Genomic DNA, 23,841 nt, shown 5'->3' with positions numbered 1-23,841 from the left:
TTGAAACAAACTTTCATTGCACTCAAACTAGTAATCCTACTGTTATGCTAGGTGTTTTTAGGTCGACTTCTCGCCCTAAAGACACTAGCTAATTAGCGGGGTCCTCTTTTGAGACCGGAACTAGAACACCTTAACAGAGGAACAGGGCATAAAAACTCGGCAGGCTACCTTAACACATGTATTGCCTTAATTCAGCTTCCCTCCAATACACATACAATGGTATACAAAACAATGCACAGGTACAGTGACAGGCTTATTAGTGGCAGTACTCACAACACACTTATTCATACACTGTGATTACCCTCAGTCAGGAATACATACAAATAATACATAGAGGTCGGTGATACAGTCCATATGGTCTTTCTCCCCACAGTCCTTGTGTATAGTTCTCTGTTTCTGGACTTAAGTACTGTACACACAGTATGTCAAAAGTCCACTCTTTATAGGTACATTCACTATTGGCTTTCACTACATCGCTGTTCTGAGTTCCAACACACAGTCTGGGTATGGTCAGTCTTTATTTCCTGGCGTGACACTAGAATTGCACTATAGGGTCTCTTGGGCTGCTGAAACCTGGGTCGTAGTCGAGGTGGCACCCGGGCATAGAGGGTGGGCCCACAGGCAAGCCTTCCCGTAGAAGGCACAGAACTACTGCAGGGGGCGTAGAGGCCCAGGCGCAGTCCTGGTCAGGGGTGCAGGGAGGCTCCCTCCTGGCGGAGCCACGACCTGGGGAGTGGCCCTCGGGACTGGGGCCGAACAGGGTCAGGAGTCGTTCCTGACGCCTCATGCTCCGGGCGGAGGGCCGACGGAGGGAAGAGCCCGGGAGGTCCCGCCCTGGGGTCGGGGGGATGTCCCTGGGAGGCTGGGGACTGCGGTCACCACGCTGCTGGGGTGCTGTCAGGTTGGCTGCAGCATCCCTTCTGGATGGTGTCCGACAGGTCCGGGCGTCAGCCAGGAGTGATCCGAAGGGCGTGGATCCCCTTCTCGGCAATCGGGCCCTGTCACCACTCCTCGAACTGCAGCTCCTCCTTGGAACTACATCTGTGGAGAGAGTGGGGAGAACGTTCTGCACGGCTTGTGGGTGGAGAGTGGGCCATGCCAGGAACTCCCTCTGACGGGAAAGCCCTAGAGGTTGTGGATGAAGGACGTACGGTGGCCAATCCTTCCCCGACACGGACTGTGGCCGATGTCACTGTTCCACAGACCCTAAGGGCAGCAGCAGAAGGGCGTACGGTGGCCGACCCTTCCCTGACACGAACAGTGGCTGATACCGTGGTGCTGCACCCGAAGGAGGAGGAGGCAGATGAAGGGCATACGGTGGCTGACCCTTCCCCGAGACGGATGGGGCTGATGCTGCTGTTCCACCTCCCTCTTGTACACCTGCCAACATGCGGATGGTGGCCGACACATCCAACCCGAGGTATACAGTGGCCGCCACTGTGGGGATGGTTCCAGGTGTGGCTGCAGCAGAAGGGCATATGGTGGCCGACCCTTCCCCAACACGGACGGTGGCCAATGTCATGGTGCTGCAGGGGGCAACAGCAGGACGTACAGTAGCCGATCCATCCCCGACACGATGGTGGCCGATGCCGCAGTGCTGTTTGGGACTGTGCTAGCCTAAGTCCCACCCCGATCCTGGTGAAGGCTGGCCCGGCTGATGTGTAGTTGGTCATTACCGCGAGGATGCTGATGGTCATGTTGAGGGGAAGAGGGGCGTAGGGCCGTGATGTACCGGGGCCTGTCTCGCTCAGACTGGAGTATCCTCTACCTGCCCCACCATGGTGTCTTCCTGAGGTGGGAGTGGGGTTGCGGCTCCGTCCTAGGGGGGGGAACTCCCCGGGGGTGCATATCTCACCTACAACACCCATTTTATTTTGGTACACATTTCTGCCCAGGCTCAAGTACCCACCAAATTTTCATCCCATCTTATCCATTCCTTTGTGCACCACACTCATATCTTTACCCCCTTGATTGCCATTATTTGATGCAGGTCATGGTCAAGAAACTCCAGATAATTAACTCTGTTATGCTGGGTGTTTTTAGTCCGACTTCTCGTCGTAAGAACACCAGCGACTGAGCGGGGTCCTCTTTCCGGACCGGAAGTAAAGCACCCACAAAGGAACAGGACATAAAAACCAGGCAGTATACTTTAACACATCTATTGTCTTAATTCCTACACCGTTACAATATAAAACAGAGAGGCATTGGATATACAGTAGAAAGGGACACAGAGATAGCCTTTAACACCAAGGTTGACAGTTACACTTGAGACACAGTATTCTTCATTTACACTTAGGTAATTAATTACAATATCGTGATACCTGTATTTCGTATATAGGCAGAATTGGTGTTATATAATTTGAGTCTGATGCACTAGGGGTGGACAGGGCCAAGAGTTAGTGGGGTGTATATTACTATAACTAGATAGAGTGCGGGTTGCGACACTTGATGGAGTCACTTAGTCGCGATGACACTTATTCGTAGACTTTTAATTCTCCCACGCACCCTAGTCTTGGTCCATGATTTCTGTAAGTTCTTTTGTCTAGGATTTAGGCTATTTCCTATTCTGCTGGGTATCGGGCCTTAGTAGGTTATTGGTAACTTTGTCACTGGTATTGTTCTGGCCCTCACTTTGTCACTATTCACTGTTATATTCCCGTCTCGACTGTTCACGACACAAGAGGAATTAATGTCACTATTTTACCCGTTTTTCCTGGTATAATTCACTACGGCTTCCGGGCATGAGGGGGAGGCCCTGCGGGGATCCTTCCTGCAGGGGGCAATACACTGCCTGCAGGGGAGTCACTGCCCGGGTCCTGGTTGTCGGTGGAGTGCAGGGAGGCCCTCCTGGTCTGGGGGCCTCGACCTGGGAGGAGGCCTTCGTACTGTAGCCTCGTCGGTGGGGTGCAGGGAGGCCCTCCGGTCTGGGGGCCTCGACCTGAGAGGTGGCCCTCGGGACTCGGGCCAAACAGCTGTAGGAGGTGGGCCTGTCGCCTCTGGCTCCGTGGAGAGAGAGAGCCTGGGTTGCCCGGACCTGGGGGCTGCTGGTCGGGCCTGGGGGTCCTGGGACTGCGGTCGCCTGTAGGGGGAGGCGCCGACAGGTGTGAGCTGCGGCACCGTCTCCGTAGGGTGTCCGGCAGGGGCAGGGTTTTCCCAGGGGTAGGTGGTATGACCTGTATCGGTCCATGCCACCAGTCTGGCAGCACCTCCGGTGCAACACTCCCGGAAGGGGACAAAGGGCGTCCCACGCAGCCGAGAGAAACAGGGTCGACTGCGCGCGCAAGGGACTTCTTGCGCCAGGAGGGCCTTTGGAATCACGAGTGAAGGGCGTCCAGTGGCCGCTCCTTCCCAGTCACGTACAATGGCCGTGAGCGCGGTTTCCTGACTCCTAGGGCTCGCAGCTGAAGGGCGTACAGTGGCCGCTCCTTCCCCCGCACGTACAATGGCCGTGCTGACGGTGCTGCTCCCGAAGGAGGAAAAGGCAAGAGGAGGGTACACGGACTCCGTGCCCTCTCTAGTACGTCCTGAGGCCGTAGCCTTGGGTCTATCTACCATGGTACGTACGGCGGCCGTAGCCATGGGCCTATCCTCCCTTTGGGAGGCAACTGAAGGGCGTTCAGTGGCTGCTCCTTCCCCGTCACGTACAATGGCCGTGAACGCGGTGTTGCTCCCGTAGGAGGGAAAAGCAGGAGAGGGGTGCACAGAGGCCGCGCCCTCTCCAGTACGTACTGAGGCCGTAGTCGAGGGTCTATCTACCCTGGTACGTACTCTGGCTGTAGCCGGGAGCTCATCTACCCTTAGGGAAGCAACTGAAGGGCGTACAATGGCCGCTCCTTCCCCATCACGTACAATGGCCGTGAACGCGGTGTCGCTCCCGTAGGGAGAAAATCAGGAGAGGGGTGCACAGAGGCCGCGCCCTCTCCAGTATGTACTGAGGCCGTAGCTGAGGGTCTATCTACCCTGGTACGTACTTTGGCCGTAGCTGTATGCATGCCTGCCCTTTGGGAAGCAACTGAAGGGCGTACAATGGCTGTGAGCGCGGTGTTGCTCCCGTAGGAGAGAAAGGCAGGAGAGGGGTGCACAGAGGCCGCGCCCTCTCCGGTACGTACTGAGGCCGTAGCCGTGGGTCTGTCTACCCTGGTACGTACTTTGGCCGTAGCCTTGGGCCTGCCTGCCCTTCGGGAGGTAACTGAAGGGCGTACAATGGCCGCTCCTTCCCCGTCACGTACAATGGCAGTGAACGGGGTGTCACCTGGGACTGAATCTTGTTCAGTCCCACCCCGATTCTGGTGACGGCTGTCCTGCTCGCAGGATCGTTGTCTCTTCTCGCTTACCTGGTGTTGGGATAGTTGCGGGGAAGAGGGACTCAGGACAGTAGTGTCCCGGTGACCCTCTTGTTCCGAGTCACTAGCCCCACCGTGGTGTCCTCCTGGGGTGGTGGTGTGGTAGCGGGGGGTGGCGGGGTGGGCGGTCCGGCGGCGGCGGGTATTTTAAACTCCATCACTGATTTTTTTTTTTTTTTCTTTCAGAGGCTTATATTCAACTTAGTAGAGACATTTTGAACTTCAGACGTTTGTTTTTTGTTTCATTTCGTTTATAAAAGCCCCAACAAGCTTGCATGCGTCGGCCTTGGTCACCTAATGATGGCTCTTCATGCTGCTCGATCTCTGGCAACCTCTCTATTCAGTTCCTTATCCCTGAGGCAACACTGTGACCTCGTCCCAGGTCATTTTCGGTCTCCCTCGCAGCCTTACCCTCAACGTTTACACTTCTCACTTCCTACACCCAGTTTCCCCCATCCTTTTCACATGCCCAAACCACCACAAACTACCCCTCCTCATCACACCAATACATTCTCGTCCCATCCTTCCTCTCAACTCTTTTGTAAAGGACTCGCATTCTTGGACGCGCCACTCATCCAGGTAATCATTGTCATTTCTGTACGTTTGGACCCACAAATAACCATTTAACTGTCTAGGTTTCACTACACGCAGCTTCACACTTCTAACACATCTATCTATAGCCAGATGCCATAATTCCGTGAGGGACGTTTGAGTTGGTTGTTTTACGGGGAGGGGCACCTTCCGCCAGCCCACTTGTTGACAAATAGCGGACCATTAGGCTTGTTACTCAATGCAAAGGCGCCTGAAAAGGAAAAGAGAAATAAAAAGTGGCAAGAAAGATGGGAGAAATGAAAAGAGAGGAGGGCAGGCACAAAAGAAAAGAATGATAAAGGTGAAGGGAGAAGTAGGCAGCCCAACAAGTGAGTGGATGATGATCGTCAACACGTACCTTACGGAAGGAGATGGATGTGGTTATATCCTGTTGGCTGTTGGGCATGATGTGGGCAGCTGTTACCTTAATGGTAAAGCTATAAAGCGTTTCCTGAAGCCTGACAAATATTTCTAAACTTCATTCAGCTCGATTGATAGCCCGCGTAGGTAGACTGGTGGGTAGATTTGACTTAATAAAGGAGTCATTCCTACGTCTTAACCTAGGTTCTTTGAATTTAATGCAACCACGACTTGGTATCTAAGTTGAGTAGCCAACTTCCCTCAGATGAAAACAAACCAACTACAGCAGCCTAAACCGGTCCTGGTCATGTCAACCGTAACGACCTAACTGACAAACGGCCAAATCGCCTAGCGACCTAAACAGCCTAAATAATCAAACTTCATTAAAATGATATTGCTGAAGTTAGGTAGGCCTAAATGACCTATGGCCGAAACGACCAGGACCCGCCTAAACTGCCCAAGCTTGGTAAAGTTGGTAGGATGTCAGGTATAAGAACGGAGCACGCATTCATGTTTATTTTTTCGAACTATATTAAAAAAAAAAAAAACATTCATATGGTTTGGCAGTTATTCCCCATCAAACTTTCACGTACGGCTACGGCTACTCTGAAAATGTCTAATCTTTATATGTGACAAGGAAACTTTACTTGCCAGTTTAGCCTATTTGGTATATCATTTAAGGTTGTAGTGAGAAAATTTAATAAAATATAATTTTCTGTTAGAAGATCAATCAGTATGTCCAAGAAGCAGCAGATTAGAAAGAGAACCAAGTCACCATAAGATTAAGAAGTAATGTCAACACTGAGCACGTGAGAACTATGGCGGACCAAGAGAAACGTCGAGTGTCGGCAGATTTACAGACAGATTTGTATGGAATGAACAAATTATTCAAGACCTTAAAGTGCCCAAAGTGCCAAGTTAAATACAGACTTACAGGTAAGTTGGGTGTGTTGTGGGTCTGGGGTGGGTTAGGACGTACCATTGGTGTTTTTTAAGTTGTGCTTCAGTTTGCAAATTATCGCGTAGTTGGTAAGTACGTATTGTTTGTAAAATTGATTAAGCACGGGTTTTAAATGAGGTCTTAATGATGTTGAATAACAGAAGGAAGCGAAGAGATCATATCGTACAACCGGTAGCGGTAGCACTGAAGACAGTGACAATACATAATGTTCAGTATTTGTACCTCGCTCGTGTTGATTGCCACGTCCAGACCATCAGTGTATTACAGAACCCATATAAGTGACTGTGAAAACACTGCAAAATACAAACCATTTATTATGACTGATATGCCTTTATTTTTATTTCCAGATTATGGTATAAATGGGCCAATAAGTTTATTAAAAGTTAGGACAGCAGTTAATATTCAGCAAAGCCACAGCATGATTACAGTCGTGAAACTGGTGATCTAATGCTCCTTTTTCAGGGTTGGCAAAATAAGTCAGGTGACTTAAAATTGGCCACCCCGTCTGGGATACATGGCGTCTGGCAATGAATGAATGAATGACTTAAAATTGGTGAAACAAGATCACAGTTACACTGATTTGAGCTGAGATTAACACAGTCTTAAGGAAAATAATCTGGATTTTTTTTTTTTTCGTTGCTGCACCCACATCCATTGATTATTTGAGCTCACACATTATATCCCCAAATTAGGGGAGTATTCTATGTGGCATTTCCATCACAAATGTGTCTAGGGAGGTTTCAGTATTGTCCTTTAAGTAATATATCTGATCATGATGCGCAATTGGTGTAGTATTGCCGCTTCCTTCACCTTTGTCATTCTTTCTGTGGCCACCCTCCCCACTTCTTATTTCTCCCATCTTTCTTGTCGTTTTTATTACTCTTCTTGTGACTTCTTTCCTTTTCAGGTAGCTTTACAGTGAGTGACAAGCCTATATGGTTTCCTGTAAGTCAGGAAACGATGTACAACGCTGGGTAGTACCCATATAATCAACCCGTACGTTTTCCCTACATGTCAGCAAGTGGGTTGGTGGAGGGTTGGTGCCCATACCTATAAAACATCTCAGAGTCAAACAGCCACCCCTTATGGGCTATTGGCTCGTGGCTTTAGATAGATAGATAGATAGTGATGTGTAACCTTCACCCAGCAATAGCTTCCATATCCCCAAGATAATTTGCTTTTGGTTTTATTTTCTTTCTTCTTTTACTGTTTTATTTTTATGTAAATACCGGTAATGATTTTTAAAAGCTTGATTGATTTTGAGATTTTTGTTGCAACAGACTCCTGCCCCTACAGAGGTGTGAAGTCAGATATGGAATAAAATAAAGTGATCAAAATGTCACCTGAAGTTAGTTACAGATTAAAATTCAAATAAATCAAAGTACGTGAATCAAACCTAACTTGCCCTCACTAACCTGACATAACGAAACCTAACCTTGTTCAAACGGGGTTTTACCCCCCAGACCTCCATGGTGTCATTAACCAACCCAAACTTCAACGTAACCTTGAAACCCACTCAAATCTTGAAAAGTACCATATCTTAGGGAGAAGGTGAAGCTTAGGCAGAGCAGGCAGGCTGGGCTGTGCTTTGGTGGGCATTGTTGGTGATGCATGGGTAGTGAGGAAAAGCGGATGGTTTGAAAAATTCAGTTTCAGAGCATGCTTTTGGTTCATACAGTGTATATATACTGTACTGTAAGAAGCAGGTACAATATTGCTATAATTCAACTAGAATTTTTGAATTTTTGGATAATAACATTTGTTGGGTGTGGCATTGGGTAAATTAAGGGAGTACTGCAATGGAAATGCTGTAGCTGAAAAATATAAGCTGTATGAAATTTTTATGGTACCCAGGTGTCAGGTCAGACAAGGTGTTTACTCCTTGCTTGTTCTACAGACCTGAACCAACACCCCCAAGGTACTGCAAATGGCTTTTCATGGTTAGATTTAGTGGTGGTTACATAGATCATGGGTGGGCGGGGGTTGGAGAGAGAAAAAAAAAAACTATCTGGTTTGTGTTTTTTTTAATGGGATTCCAGTGACTTTTGGAAATTAGCATTTGTACAGGAAATGAATATCAGAATCTAATTACATAAAGATAAGAAAAACCTTGTTTTATTCTCAGATTTCATGGTTGCTGTAATACTTTGATTTTATGGAATATTAAGTGTTTTATTGCAGTTGTCAAGCATTATTTTATTATAATCAGTGTCATTTTTGAAAGGCTGTCTCATGTCTGATGTACCAATATATAAATACAGTATATACTGTACCTTATTTACTTTCTGATCACACCTGCCTCTGTCATTGAATGGTCATGTGATTATTACTGCAAATGCCATTATTACTAAGTGTTCTAAATTTGATGCATTTTTATGTAGCTAACGCACATTTCAGTCTGCACGTTGTGAGGTGAGTTACAATCATTTAGAGGGTCTGGCGGTGCAAATACCCCCCATTCCAGTGAAGTATTAACAATTCCAGTTATTCATTCATTCATTCATTGCCAGACGCCATGTATCCCAAATGGGGTGACCAAGGGCTTAGAGTTAATTGTTTTACAGGGAGGGGCACTAATCCTCCACCAACCCCACTTGACATGTAGGGATGCCAACAGCTTCTGGTGTTCCCCGGCGGTCACCCATCCAAGTACTAACCAGACCCAACGTTGCTCAACTTCGCTGATCAGACGGGAAGCGGTGTACTCAACGTGGTACATTGGCAGTCATTTACTGAATCGGCACTTTTAATTGGGAAACAATGTAATTTTTATCATCTTATTTATCTGTCTTTCTGTCTATAGCCAGATTCCTTAATACTGTAAAGGGTAGTCATTTGACTTTGAGTTCGTTATTTTACAGGGAGGGACACTAACCCTCCACCAACCCACTTGTTGACATGTACGGAACATGTATGGGTTGGTTATATGGGTACTACCCAGCATTGTACTGTATATAATTTCCTGGCTTATAGGAAACCATTAGGCTTGTCACTCAGTGTAAAGCCACCTGAAAAGGAAAGAAGAGCAATAAAAAAATGACGGGAAAGTTGGGAGAAATAGGAAAAGAGGAGGGCAGACGCACACAAAAAATGATAATGGAAGAAGTAGGCAACGCTATATCAAGTGAGTTGATGATAGTCGCCATTTCCTAATGTTTTCATATGTACTGATAATTTTAGAAAAAAATATTTACACAATCCAACTAGTAAAACAATGTATATATATGCCAACTTGTAAAACCAACCTCACCCAACGTATTCTCAACCAAATTCATTTTTAACCAAATATGGACCTATTCATTGAGAGTAAAAGGCAGTCTGGGCTACATAGGGAAGATGTGTCAGAGCTAAAATATGCATGAAGAGCATTTTGGTTGTAAACATACTGTATAGCCATGCATGAAATGGTTGGTTTCCATGGTGGTAAAGGCAGGTATGATGATAATGCACGTTGTACAGTATACAGTAGAAAATGACAAGAAAAAGCATGTGTGGTAAAATGCCATAATTCCCCTCAAATTCATGGAAACATAAAAGATTCCCTAATAGCTGCTGGATTAATGTGCAGTAATTGAATAATTTACTCTTACTGTAATGTAGCAAATTAATTAAGGAATAAAAAAAACATCAAAATACCTTGTTTCTACAGTTATCTGTAAAAATTCATATGAAACTGTGTTTATAGAAGTTTGAAAGGAGTGCATGATTCTGCATGAATGTTTCTCAACAGCAGCAGTATCATATTCATGACATAAGAGATTGTAATGTAGGAGGGGCATGTTGCCCTTGTGCCTCTCCAGGATATGTCAGTGAACTACTGGTAATCCGACTTTTACCTTTCAAGTGAGGAAGACCTATGAGTTTATCTTGCCCTTAGCTTGTTTTATTGCTTCATTCCAATACAGTACGGTATTAAGGAACACCAGGTGTTCAGATTGATATAGTGTGTACTTACCAATCCTCCTAATGTGAACTGAGTTTCACCTGAGGCAGGCATTGAAAAGGATGCTGTAGTATGTCCTCTCATGTGTTTTCACGTTTGCACCCTGTCAGAGTTCCCTCGATGTCATATACAGACTCACGCACAAACACAGCCACTATAAAAAATTCTGTGTTCTCTTTTCACTGTATATTGAGAACTTTCTGTACCTGTGGATGTGCATGAAGCATTGGCTAGGGGTGGTTACTTCTCCAGTGAGAGAAAATGATGCTCCTTGGCACTTCAGGTCAGTTGCCCTCCAGGACCCTGAAAATGGTTTGAACATGTATAATGGAGCTTCCTGTCAATGTCAGGTGTATGGAAGCCAGCTGCTGCAAAACATGCAATACACTATACAGCATTATCATTACCATGACTGCGTATGCAGAGGATGATTAGGAAGTAGGGAAATTCATGTATGCCTGTAAGTCTGTGACCTGCTTAACTGATTAATTATTAGATAAGGACACAGTTGTCAAGGAATGGAAATGAATGATGCAGAGAAAATAAAGTATCACACACAGCATAGTTCCATAGTAATTAATGGAAATGAGTGATGCAAAGAAAATCTAAAAAATATCACACAGCATAGTTCCTTCACTTACCTTTCTGGAGAGCATAGCTACCACTGTGATTTCAGTATGCTGGCAAAAGAAAAAATAAAATGCAGTAATCCCTGTGTACAGTAAATACCAGTATGCTTAATTGGTTATTGATTATAATTCATTATTTTAGTCTATATCACTCAGTGATATTATGGAGTGCAACATTTGCATCTTTTCGTGTTTGCTTTTTCAGTTTCAATCTGCTGAAACAACACAGGGAGCATATTCAGTATTGAAAATGATTTGGTATTTGTAAAATTCCTTATAGTGCTGATAAATCATGTTGACATATTTTATTTGGGAAAGTTCCTAGTGTTGGAGATGTTTATTAAATAATTTGCATTCAAGCTACAAAAAGATGGTTTTGCTTAGCCCAGATATCCCTGCCATCAGGAATGGTGGTCATTTTTTCAGTTAAACAAGCCATCTGGGTGTTTGACATTGACAGCTGGGTTAATGACTTGGGAAAAAGGAGTGCATTTCAGGGTATCTCATCTTTTTTTTTTTTGGTTATATGTTACAGATGGAAAGCATCCATCTCCAAAGCTTGAGCCAGTTCTGTTATCCTGTGGACATGGAGCTTGTGAGCTGTGTGTTGGAAACTCAGGTTACACCTGCACTGTTTGTAAGAAGGTTAGTGAAGAATATTAATTGTCTTTCACGTGTTGACACAGGTTCATAATGGAAGAAGAATGTACAGTAATTTGAAATATTTTACAACACCTGTTATATCAGGACTAGTCATGTAGAATATACAGTATCTGCTTATTGTTGGAAAATGAGTGTTAGAGGCTGATAAGTGTAACCTACAGTCACTCCATGTAACGCAGGTGTCAAAAGCTTCATTTTTTTTTTTTTCCATCATCTTTTGTTTAATTTTCAGGTTACAGATGATGGACAGCAGTTAACCAAGCACTTTTACATCGTAGGAATGATCGCTGCTGGGAGAAATGAGTAAGTTTTATGATAGTACATATCTCAGTTGCATATGTAATATGCTTATTTCATCTTGCCGCCACTTGTTGATATTGTTAAACTTAGGATAGACCTCCAGTAGTGCTTGGCTTTTGAAGTCTATATTTTTCATACTTATTTCACTGATTTAAGGTCTCTGTTAGAAAATTATTAAGGAGTTGTAAGATATTCAACTTAGTAGAGTGTCTTAGTAGTGAAGGGGTTAATGAATGCTCCGACTAATTCCTTCCCATTAGAAGAGTCTGTCAAGCTGAGTATAATAATTGGAGAAAATAATAAATGGAACACATGAAGAGTGCAACACCTTCACATTACAATTGGTCTGTGACTGAACACTTAACTGTGCCTTGTGACCTTGACCTGTGATTGATTATTCTCAAACTTTGCATATTTCATTCTTGCATGCCCAGCAATCATATTTCATCCTTGCATGCCCAGCAACCATATTTCATCCTTGCATGACCAACAACTCCTCCACTAAGTGGGGTTCAAATTGAATAAGATGCATTTAAGCAACGTTGGGTCTGGTTAGTACTTGGATGGGTGACTGCCTGGGAACACCAGATGCTGTTGGCATCCCTACGTGTCAAGTGGGGTTGGTGGAGGATTAGTGCCCCTCCCTGTAAAACAATTAACTCTAAGCCCTTGGCCACCCTGTTTGGGATACATGGCATCTGGCAATGAATGATTGAAAAGTTGAAAATGCCCCTTAACCTTAACCTGTGCTCTCTTGTTCTCAAAATAGAATCAGTTCATCTTTGGTTTACTTTAACTACTTTCACCATGTATAATCCAGTTCCATTATAAACTCTGAGTTAAAGAGCTGAAACCATGATCTTGTCTGTTACCTTTATTCTAATTGGTCAGTCACTACACCCTTTGCTGATCTTCAACCCTTCCACCAAGTTAGTCTTAATATAATGAAAACAGTATGAGTTGACCAGTCCCAACCCATGACAGTTTTCTGCCTCTAGACGTGGAGAATAAAACCCTTCTTTGAAAAACCAAGGTGATTAAACCTTTTAACACATACAGCTAGGCCATGCTAAGAAAGGATATGGAGAAATTGATTTTTTAACAAATTGTGTTTTAGAGTTTTAGTGTTATAATTTGACGATGGTAATTTACAAGATGTTTTGATGATGATGTAATTTACTAGATGTTTTGGGTGCTGAAAAGCATGAGGATTAAGGCTAGATGTTAATAAAGATGCAAAACCTGTGGCTAATGGGAACATAGGACCCATCCCTACATAGGGTGCCTTCCAAAACTGATTGCATCCTTCCATGGTACTTAGAAATTAGATATTGGAGTTTTAATCCCTCCAATATCTGACATAATAGAGCCATAGGCATGTCCGGATATTGGGCCCCAGCTTATGGACTTGTCCTTATGGACCCTAACTCAGAGAAACACCTATACAACTCCCTCTGGACATGCATAGCACCTATTTAAGACCCAAATCACACCAATAAGGGACATAAAAAACTGAAATAAATACAAAAGAACCATAAAATGAGGTTTTAGAGGTGAGTTTATACAATATTAAACATTCTGGGTACTTACAAGTCCCTGGCTTCTGGACTGGTTTGAACCGCCAGTTTGCAGTCCACAGTTAATCCTCTGCACTCTAAATTCTAATTTCTTAACACTGCACAACACTGTAAATTCCCGTGTGTTCTAGTAGCGAGGTATTGCAGTTTATTCACTGTTTATTCACAAAAAACAAGCACCTGTGACTTGCACTGCTATAAGCATCTGCTCTCGATCGGAGATAGGCTGTGACTGTTGATGATGGCGGGGTAACAGAGTTGCCAGATCGCAACAGCCACATTACCAAACTCCTCAATTTTCATTACCATTTTTAATTTTCATTACCAAATTCATAAAGCTAGCATCTGTTCTTCACTAATTATATACACAAGTGGAAATACAGTAAACCCTCATTATACGATGGGGTTCCGTTCCTGAAAACCCCATCGTAAAGCAATCCATCGTATAGCAATCCCATTATAACATGGAGTCAATGGGGATACGTTCCCAGACGTGCCTCAACTCTCACATACACACCCCTTAGCACTCACATACATGAAATATCCTTATGTTTAAACATTTAAAGTAACACATTAATAGTGAATAAAGGGAAAAAAGCATGAAAACTACAGTATACGGTAGATCTTACCTTTACTGAAGCAAGCAACAGTTGTTTACGTGGTTCCTAGACAATTCGCCATGAAGTCAACAATTCGTCGTCATAATATGGACGTTCCCCATCAGGACAATTCCCCGTCATTCTATAAACATACTTACTACTGATTAACTGATACTTTAATAACTGATTCTCAGGGGGATCTATCAAAGTCTATTTTCATTCAATAGCATTGGCTTTGGATATCATTTGTAAGTTGCACTTTTAGACAATATTTAACTTGTTTCTACCTTGCTGTAGTTGATTTTGAATTATGTTCTGGCATCACCCACAGCTGTTTTCATTAATTTCCATTGGTACTATAACATCCTGGGTATATTTTAAAACTACTTTGAAGAGGTACAAGTACAGTACTAAAAACCTAGTGTACTTGCTAAATAAACTGATACGTAAATAAATGATGGGGAATCGTCCTGACGGCGAATTGTCCCTACTCGGCCTCACAGTCACAGGGACTTTCAGCCCTCACTTATCAATGTCAGAACTGTCTGGCTGGGCAGGGCTGGCTGGCTGGGCAGGGCTAGCTAATGAGGCTGGACCGGTGGACAAGTGTGTGTGGTCTAATGCTGACAGTGTGAGGACGTTTTTGTTGCGTTTGCACATTCGCTGTTCACTGAGCCGCGGATGATCCATCGTTGTTGCAGATCGTTCCCATTGTATAGTGGGCATAGGGTACTAAAATTTTGACATTGTATAAGCGAAATATCGTACAGTGAGGCATTGTATAATGAGGGTTTACTGTACATATAATCACTCTTCTTATAATTAACGGCATGCTGATTATTATCACGTTATATAGGCTACCAAATTAATCAGAGAGAGCAAACAATCCACCATCTCCATCCTGTGTATCATTATACATGTGAAAAATCCATTTGGTAATGCATTATTCTGATTCATTACCAAACGAATTTTTCATTACCAAATTGGCCCACACTTGGTAATGAAAAATACCAAATGGCAACCCTGATGGGAGGGGAGGGGGGAGGAAGGAAGGGGTGAAGGGACCATGGTGTAACAGCTGTTCGGCGACACGCGGCAATTTCAAATTACGGGTGGGAAAAAAGTCGGATTTTTTTTTTATTTTTTGCGGTTTTTGGCCCATTTTGGGAATATTGGATCCCAGGACGATTATGTCCGGTTAGTGGGGATGTTCGGATATTAGAGGGATTACTGTACAGTATTTCATACTGTACCATTTAATTTATTTAGTCTTTTATTAATTTATATATATATATATATATATATATATATATTTTTTTTTTGTTACTTTCAGAAAGTTGAAAATGGAGCTTCAGTTAAATTGGAAAACTTCCCAGAATGTCAAAAGTAAAAAGAATGCTAGTAAGTATTGTTCAGTATTTCATCTGTAATAATGGTTTCAATTTAATTTCTTACTACAGTGAGTATGGACTGGCATTTTTTAGAGCAAAAGTTATGTTTAAAGTGAATTAGTACCATATAATGGTGAGAGAGAAGGAAGAAGTGTTTTGAGAGAGTGGGGATACATAAGAGAGTAAAGTACCGTAGTTTGGAGGCAGGTCTGTGATGGACTTCCCCAGTCTGGCTGTTCCCAGGAGGGAGTAAGGTGGTGATGGTGATGTGTCTGTTCCATTCATAAAGGCAGTATAGCTGAGGGAAGATATGATTTTTAAAAATTAATTAATGTTTCAGAGAGCACATTCTAGTGTCGATGTGGATATATATGCCTGTTCTAGAACATGAATGACTGATAACAGTGGGAATATAATCAGTATGGATAGTTGGTTTAGTTTATTGTGATTTGTGACTCATCTGGACATGGACCTAGCAGACTTTAAAAAATTAGCCATTTCAGCTAGGTTCACCCACAGATCTTTTGGTAAGGTTATGTTGAAGGATTGTTTATAGTGTGGAAGATAGAACATGAGATGATTGTGTTGTGGTTTTAGGGACTTCAGTACAGCAAGAACATAGTGGACTGCTTGTAGGTTGTAGAGTATTAATATTGGTACTGAAGCAGAGAAGGGTCATGGCTACATCATAGTCTGGGAAGTTGCACTCTTGTCTCCCTGGAATGGACATTTTCTGAGGAATCTGGCGGGAGTTTATGAAGAATGCTGTTTGGCTATAGGTTTTGGTTGGTTGGTTTATGTTTTTTTGAAGTGTAGTGTTGAGTGGAGGAGAATTGTTGTTGAAGCATTGTAACTTTTGGGGGATATTGTTTTTTTTTTTTTTTTTTTTTTTTTTTTTTTTTTTGGGGGGGGGGGGGGGCGCCCGGTACGGCATAGGGTTACATGGATGGTACTGATCCTATTTTGAAGTAATAAATTGTGTATACTCCTCCTCTCTTGTGCCTGTGATCCTTGATTGGGATAACTTTATTTTCTTGATGCAAATGATTTATTTATTTGTCTATTTATTTTGCCTTTGTACATCTTCTTATTGTTTTTTAAACTTTGTTTTGTGTTTTTTTTAAGACTCTCTTTGTGACCAGTGGGGGACCCAGTTTAGGCTCACATAATAAAAGGTTGTTTGTTTGAACTGTTTATAGGTTGTTTTCAGTGATTCCATCTGTCTTCTGGGGATAGTGTCTGTTAATGTTCTCAGGGCATTTAGTTTATGAGGTGCCTTTGGAATGGAGCTTCTTTTGTGTTGAAGGAGATGTGTGTGTATTTACAGTAAGTGTAGGCTCTAGAAAGTAGGTAATTGGCCAGGCTAAGAGATAGTCACATACTGGGTAATATCTAGGTGAAGCATGTTTGAGTTACCAGCAGGAGCTTCATCTTGGATAAAACAATCTTGGATTACATGAAAAGTCCTTAGTCCTTTCATGCACGGACTCCAATGAAGTCATAAAATACCATCTTGTGCGACGCACCATGACGCACATCGTGTCAAACAAAGGAGGTCACACGTTTCCCGCTGATGGGTGTCATATCTTGGTATTTTCGTTTACCCGATTCGTGTCATGGTGCGCTTTACAGGTTGTTAAACAATCTAACGACTCAAACCACCTGTGCCTGAGGGTTAATTAGGTATTTGACTGGTATATATGCATATATCTTACAGACTGTATGAATACAAATTTATTTCAAAACATACCTTAATAACTGAAAATTTATTGCACTCTATATATACCTTGGTATGAAAACTACTTAAGTTTTTTTTTTTTTTTTTCCTGTCTGCCTCGCACCCCTACTCATGACTTTCACACTTCTCACTTTCCGCACCCAGTTATCATCCTCCATCTGTAATGGTATCTATGAAAACATGCGTTGCTTAGAGGCGAAGCAGGGATCTTCTTTTTGGCTCAATGGTAACGTGCGCGCATATCAGGCGCGAGGGCCTGAGATTGAATCTTGGCCAGGACAGTGTAATTAATTTGTTAAGTTTCATTTTGGTTTTTACATTGGTTGGCAGCAGTGTGGCATGTTAGAGGGTAGTGATGTTGTTGGTTAGCTGACAGCATCCTAGTCCATACATCCCTGGGATGAACTGTTCGGTGTGTTCTGCAGCGTTCTTGACCTGCCGTGTCCCGTTGACGTAAAAATACGTCCACACATTCTGTCACTGTCAGTCTCGTTGACGTATATAAACGTGAATCAATTGCAAGGTCCCTAATTTGCACAATTTTCAATTTTCGCGAGTGATTTTTGGTACATATACACGGGACACCTTCCTCTACAAGATGCCAGGCAGGGACAATGCCTTACCCAGCATGACCTCCCCCTCCCCCCGCACACCATTGTCTCAGCAATTCACCTGTTACGAGTGACTTGGCCAGTAAAGACATGTCGTGCCACGGTACAAAATTCAGGGCCAGAGTGATTCCCCAATCGTTGACAATGTGGAGGACAAACTTTACATAGCATTAGAGGAAGAAAGTCAGAAATGATGTTCAGGAAATGTTGCCAAAAAGGTCAGGTATGTTGATGTGTTTGGTGAGTGAAACAATGTTTATATTGACTATATTACTGTGTGAAAACCAATATACTCTCATACTACATATAAATTTGTACCAAATAAATAAATAAATACCGTTTATGAGTGGTGTGGAATAGTTACCCTCCCATAGAACTCGTTTTCTTTGGAGCCAGCCTGATGGAGAACACAGTAAGGTAAAGAGGTACTGCTACCTGTATCGAGTATTTTAAACCTCAGGTGAGCGATTTCTCTATGAATTTTCGATGATTCCACTCTTTGGCTCAGTGGTAACGTGCATGTGTATCAAGCATGAGGGCCTGAGATCAGATCTCGGCCAGGACAGTGTGCTTAATTTGTTAAGTTTCATTTTGGTTATTAAATATTACACATCCTCTCCACATACCCTTTACTCTCAGACTGAAGACTGGCCTTCTTATATAGATACAAAATTAACTCCAAAATTGAACTCAAACATTTGCTACATTAGCCTATCCCGTCCGGCACATCTTCCCGCGAACCCTTCCCACAGCCGGGCATTCCTGAGAGAAATCATGAAAATTGTCTATTTTTAAACTTTCATATCTCAGTTAATACTTAACCAAAAATAAAAAAACAAGGTGTCATAATACTCACCAATCCTTCGACTTTAAGCTGATTGTATCAGTGTTACAATGTAGTTACATTTTGTTAATGCAACTGTTACATAATTGTGTTGGCCTTATAATTGTAGTTACATTTTGTTAATGGAGTAGATGGGAAGTTGTTGAATGCTGTTAAGAGTATGTACGATGGTGCGAAGGCTGCAGTGTGTGTGGATGGTGAACTAAGTGAATTTTTCTCTTTGAAAGTTGGGTTGAAACAGGGATGTGTCATGTCTCCATGGTTGTTCAATCTGTACATGGATGGGGTAATAAAAGAGGTACAAGGTAGGGTAGTGGATGTTGGAGTGGCCCTGGTGAGAGAGGATAGTGTTTGGAAACTCCCTGTACTGTTGTTTGCAGATGATACTGTGTTGTTGAGTGAAGACGAAGGGGAGCTGCAAGGCTTGGTGGATGAGTTTAGGAGAGTGTGTAAGAAACGGAATCTAAAGGTGAATGTAGGGAAGAGTAAAGTGATGATCTTTGAGAGAGGTGAAGTTAGTGAATGTACGGCGAGGTTGGATGGTGAGGAATTGGAAAATGTGAGTATGTTTAAGTACTTGGGTAGTGTGATGAGTAATGATGAAGGTTTGGAGGGTGAAGTGCTTGAAAGGGTACAGCAGGGAAGAAAGGTTGCTGGTTCTTTGAAAGCAGTGATAAGAAACAGGGAAGTGAGCATGGAAGTGAAAAAGTTACTACATGACAGTATTGTGATACCAACTCTAACGTACGGAAGTGAAGCTTGGACGTTGTTGGAAGGACACAAGTCAAGAGTGAGAGCAGTGGAAATGAGTTATTTAAGAGGAGCCTGTGGAGTCACATGGAGAGACAGGCTGATGAATGAGGATATAAAGGAGCGTTGTGGTGTTGATATGGATGTGATAGGAAGCGTTATGAGGAACACACTGAGGTGGTTTGGCCATGTGGAGAGGATGGAGGGTGAAAGATTGACGAAGAGAGTGTGTGTGAGTGAGGTGGAGAGGGGAAAAGGGAGGGGGAGGCCGAGGATGAGATGGAGAGATGGGGTGGAGAGGTATATGAGAGAGGGGGGTGTGAGTTGGGAGCAGGGCAGTGAAATGGCAGGGGACAGGGTGACTTGGAGGCGATTTGTTTGTGGCCACCCCAAACGGGATTGAGGCGTCTGGCAATAGATAGATAGATAGATAGTTATGCAGATAATTGAAGTATGTGTACGTAAGTTGTAACTATACAGCACGTTTTATATGATTGTGCAAAATCTATTGTCTGTCACTGTGTCTGTTACTGTGTATTGTACAAATGAAGTAACTATGTAACTCACTAATTTTTACCGTGGTGGGAATGGTGTGAGTGGTGTTGCACGTGGTGATAGCGTTGTTCTTCACATGTTGATTGACGTGTTGTGGCGTGTCAGACACACGTTGATAGGCGTGGCGTCGTGTCAGCAAACACGTATGGTAATGTCGACTTTCCACACTGGTAGCTGTGGTGAGTAAATGAGTAACGATGAGTAACTTCAGTGAAGATAAGTGAGTAAGATGGGTTGTGAATATGGACTTGGTATTTGCTTCGTCATCTTGACCTTCTCGCACTCCTGCGTCAGCGGTGGAGGTTGGTGGAGGTAGCAGAGAGAGAGGAGGGTGAGGTCTGGTGGTTGTGAGTTGTGAGTCATGTCTCACTCTTCGTTTGTTTGTTCTGTTTTTCTTTCTCGATGTATTCTCAGTCCTTTCCTCTTGTGATTTACTCGTTGTGAGATGAAGACTGCCGCTACTTGTAGGTGCGTGTAGAAGATTATACAGACGACTCATAGAGTTGTTACTTGTAGTTGATTGTAGATGGTTGTAGTTCGTTGGTTCGTCGTAGAAATTGCAAGATTGTTTGTATCAGTACTTTGTTAAACTACTGGCAAGGTGTCCTGTGACCTCTTCACCTCTAAATCAGCGTGATGATCGGGGAGACGGAGGGGAGGTTGGAGAGAATACTGTCAGGAGCTGGTTGTGAGTTGTTGGTTGTAAGAGGTATTTTTTGTTTTCAATCTTGATAATGCAGAATCAACTGTACACTCGTGGCCTCGTAGGCTTGTAGACTCGCAGACTCGTAGGCTTGAAGGCTCGTATTTTGTAGGAATTCAATGTAGAACTGAAGCTAATCTTGTAGTCTCGCCTGCTTTTGTAGAAATTCACTGTAGATTCGTGTGTTTAGGGAGAGTGAGTGAGTGGGGAAAGGGGGCAATTTTTGTTGTTGTTTTTTTGCCGGTGTCCTTATGTGTGGCAGAGGTTTGGCAACACAACTAAGTCTTAGACTAGCTCTCCACAGTAATAACACTTTGATAACACGTCCAAAACCAAAATCCACCAGAAATACTATTTACCTGAAAAATTTTCCATAATCAGCCGTATTTGCTGCTGGGAGGCCAGTAACCATAGCAACGACCTTGAGGCCAGCCTCCTGCCTGCCTCACCACCACCCTGCTTTACAGACAGAGACACTCTTACTCACACACACACACACACACACACACACACACACACACACGGAGATGTACGTTTGGCTTGCATTGTCATTCGATTCTGGCATTGCTGTGCGACTAGAAGTCTGAATATTACAACTCCTACAACTACTACTACTGCTACTGCTACTACTACTACTACTACTGCTACTACTACTACTACTACTGATATTACAACTACCACTGCTACGACTACTACTACCACTGCTACAACTACTACTACTACTACAAATAATACCACTGTTACTACAACTACTACTGCATAATGCCTAAAAAGAAAATTGTGAACAAATTAGTCATACAAGTACTGTCCAAAATAAAAAATACTGTATTTTCCACTCTAACAGAAATTTTTTCCTGTGGTTTAGGTTTTTTTCGTAATGAATACACACACAAAAATTTTCAGTAAAAAATAAGGCACTGATTTAACCCCTAGGCGCCGGTCCACGTCACATGATGTGTTGGTAGAGGCCTACGGTCCTCGTCATATGACGTTTTAATTTTTCACGGGCATATTTGAACTTCATAGTATGCCATATGGATTCAGTATTGTCCCGGCATGTCTGGTGCGTGGGGTCACATTGACTGGCCGGGGGGAGGGGGTGGGTGGGTGGGTGGGGGGGTGGGAGGGCAGCCCAGCAGGGAGAAGGGCTGTGGTGGAGGGTGGTGGGAGGCCGGCATAGAGAGAGTGTGGCCTTGGAACCAGCTGATCCTGGTTTGGGGTAGGGGTAGTGGTTGGGAGGGGTAGGGTAGGGTGGGGTGGGGTAGTGTGGAGGGCTACTAGGGGGCCAAGAGGGGTGTGGGGGAGAGTGTATGGATGCTTGAAAACACTTGTACTGACCATAGCCAGCCTTTAGGGAGTATCACATTGTCAAGAAGTACTAAAAACAGTGAAATAATATGTAAATAGTGTGTAAATAACTATGAATATCTAAACAGACATAAGTTTGTTAGAATATAAATATCGTGGAAAATATAAAATAAGCTGATCTCTATTAGGTACTTTCTTGTGTTTTTTTGCTATTTTAGTCGTAACATTATGTTCATACGGCATTGTGAATTAGAGAAACAAAGACACACTCAGCACTTATTCTGGTGCGAGATATCATCCCTCCTTCCTCCACCAAGCACCGCCATCACACCACCGCGACCTTGAACACGCTCAGCCCAGCCGCCAAACACCTGCTCCTTCACACCACACCACCACCTCCAAATCGCCAACAGAGAGTAGGTACGTGCTTTTTATGTTTTTTGTCATTTGTGATAGATTTGTAATGAAAAAAAAATTATTTGGGGGCAAATCGATTATCCTAAAAATAACCTGGTTCTGGGACGTGCATAGGTCTACCCATGCCCAGTGCCTAGGGGTTAATCATGAAACAAACTTTCTGCTTCCATTATTCACGTAAGCAGACCGGTGGCGTGAGGCACCACGTTCCTCCTTCCTTCTCCCTCCCTCCCTATCTCCACTCCACTACATTTTCCACTATAAATTTTTTTTTTTCCTGTGACATGTACTTTTTCATCATAACAGACACACACACATGGAAACTTTCAATAAAAATAAGGTACTGATTTCATCGTGAAACAAACATTCTGCTTCCATTATTCACATAAATAGAGAGGGGTGGCACGAGGTTTGACGCACCTCTTTTCCTCCTCCCTTCTCCCTCCCTCCTCCACCTCCTCCCTTTCTCCACTCCCTACCTCCTCTTCCATCTCCTTATCCTTGCCAATATCCCCCTCTCCAGGATTGTTAAGACCCTCTGAACCATTCCCATCATTGGAAATAACAGATGAACGTACAAGGGGAAATGATGGGCGTGCAGTGGAGTCATGTCCTCCACCCATCTCACACGACACTTAACTGTATGGCGGTCGCTTTCCTGAGAGGAAGAGTCACTCTCTACACTCACACTTGGTGATAATGTCACCTCGAGTTCTTTCCCTATCGCACTATCACTAAGGTCATTTCTTTTCTGGCCTTTGGACTTCATTGGTGTTGAAGTTAGTGGCTGTGGGCATTCAGCCAAGGGTCTGGATGCAGGGAAAACATTTCGCATAGGTCTATCCATTATGGAGGAGCGCAGGCAACTGGAGCATGACTCGGATGCGTGCCGGAGGGTTGCCAGTTGCTGCGTGTGGTGGAAATAACCCGCAGGATATTCAGACAATTCCATGAAACACTAGATCATGTATACGTGTCACCCGGATGGCCCCAGGAGGACATGTATACATGACACCCGGACAGGATGGGTTAGAGATAAAGAAAGCAGCAAACAGACATCTTAGTCATGAAGGATACAACGTATATTCTGTGTGTATGCATATATATATATATATATATATATATATGTATATTCTATCTATCTCTATCTATTGCCAGACGCCTTAATCCCGTACGGGGTGGCCACAAACAAATCGCCTCCACATTGCCTTGTCCCCCGCCATTTCACTGGTAATTTCCCCTTGAAATATGCCGTATAATCTATTCTCGTAATAAAAATATATATAAGGAAGGAAGGGAGAAGCCTAAGTGATATTTACATTCACCTGGAACTACCTAATTTCCTGCCAATCATTTCACAACATATAAATTAGCAGCTGTCACCTTGCTGACGTTGTCAGCCCTTGGCGGCCCATGTCCGCCTCGTCATTTAGTTCAGTGTTGTTTCTCGAGATGAAAGCACGTAGCACTTGCGCCCCTCCATTTCCGCCGCTTCTAGAGGGCTCTGTGACCTCTACCCCTACTAAACCTCGTGTGGGAAGGGGTAAAGGACTAAATG

The 23,841-nt window shown here is 43.6% G+C and overlaps 1 pseudogene; it reads right to left on the bottom strand.

The window, feature by feature from the left end:
- Window positions 1-8,863: 8,863 nt before the first annotated feature.
- Window positions 8,864-8,978, bottom strand: LOC145404180 (5S ribosomal RNA; annotated as a pseudogene).
- Between the last annotated feature and the right edge of the window lie 14,863 nt (window positions 8,979-23,841).

This window comes from Coenobita brevimanus, chromosome 62, assembly GCF_032717465.1.
Source record: "Coenobita brevimanus isolate Jiangsu-jjx chromosome 62, ASM3271746v2, whole genome shotgun sequence".
Taxonomy (NCBI): domain Eukaryota; kingdom Metazoa; phylum Arthropoda; class Malacostraca; order Decapoda; family Coenobitidae; genus Coenobita; species Coenobita brevimanus.
Note: the sequence above shows the minus strand (reverse complement) of the source record. Positions and strands in the feature narration are given on the sequence as shown.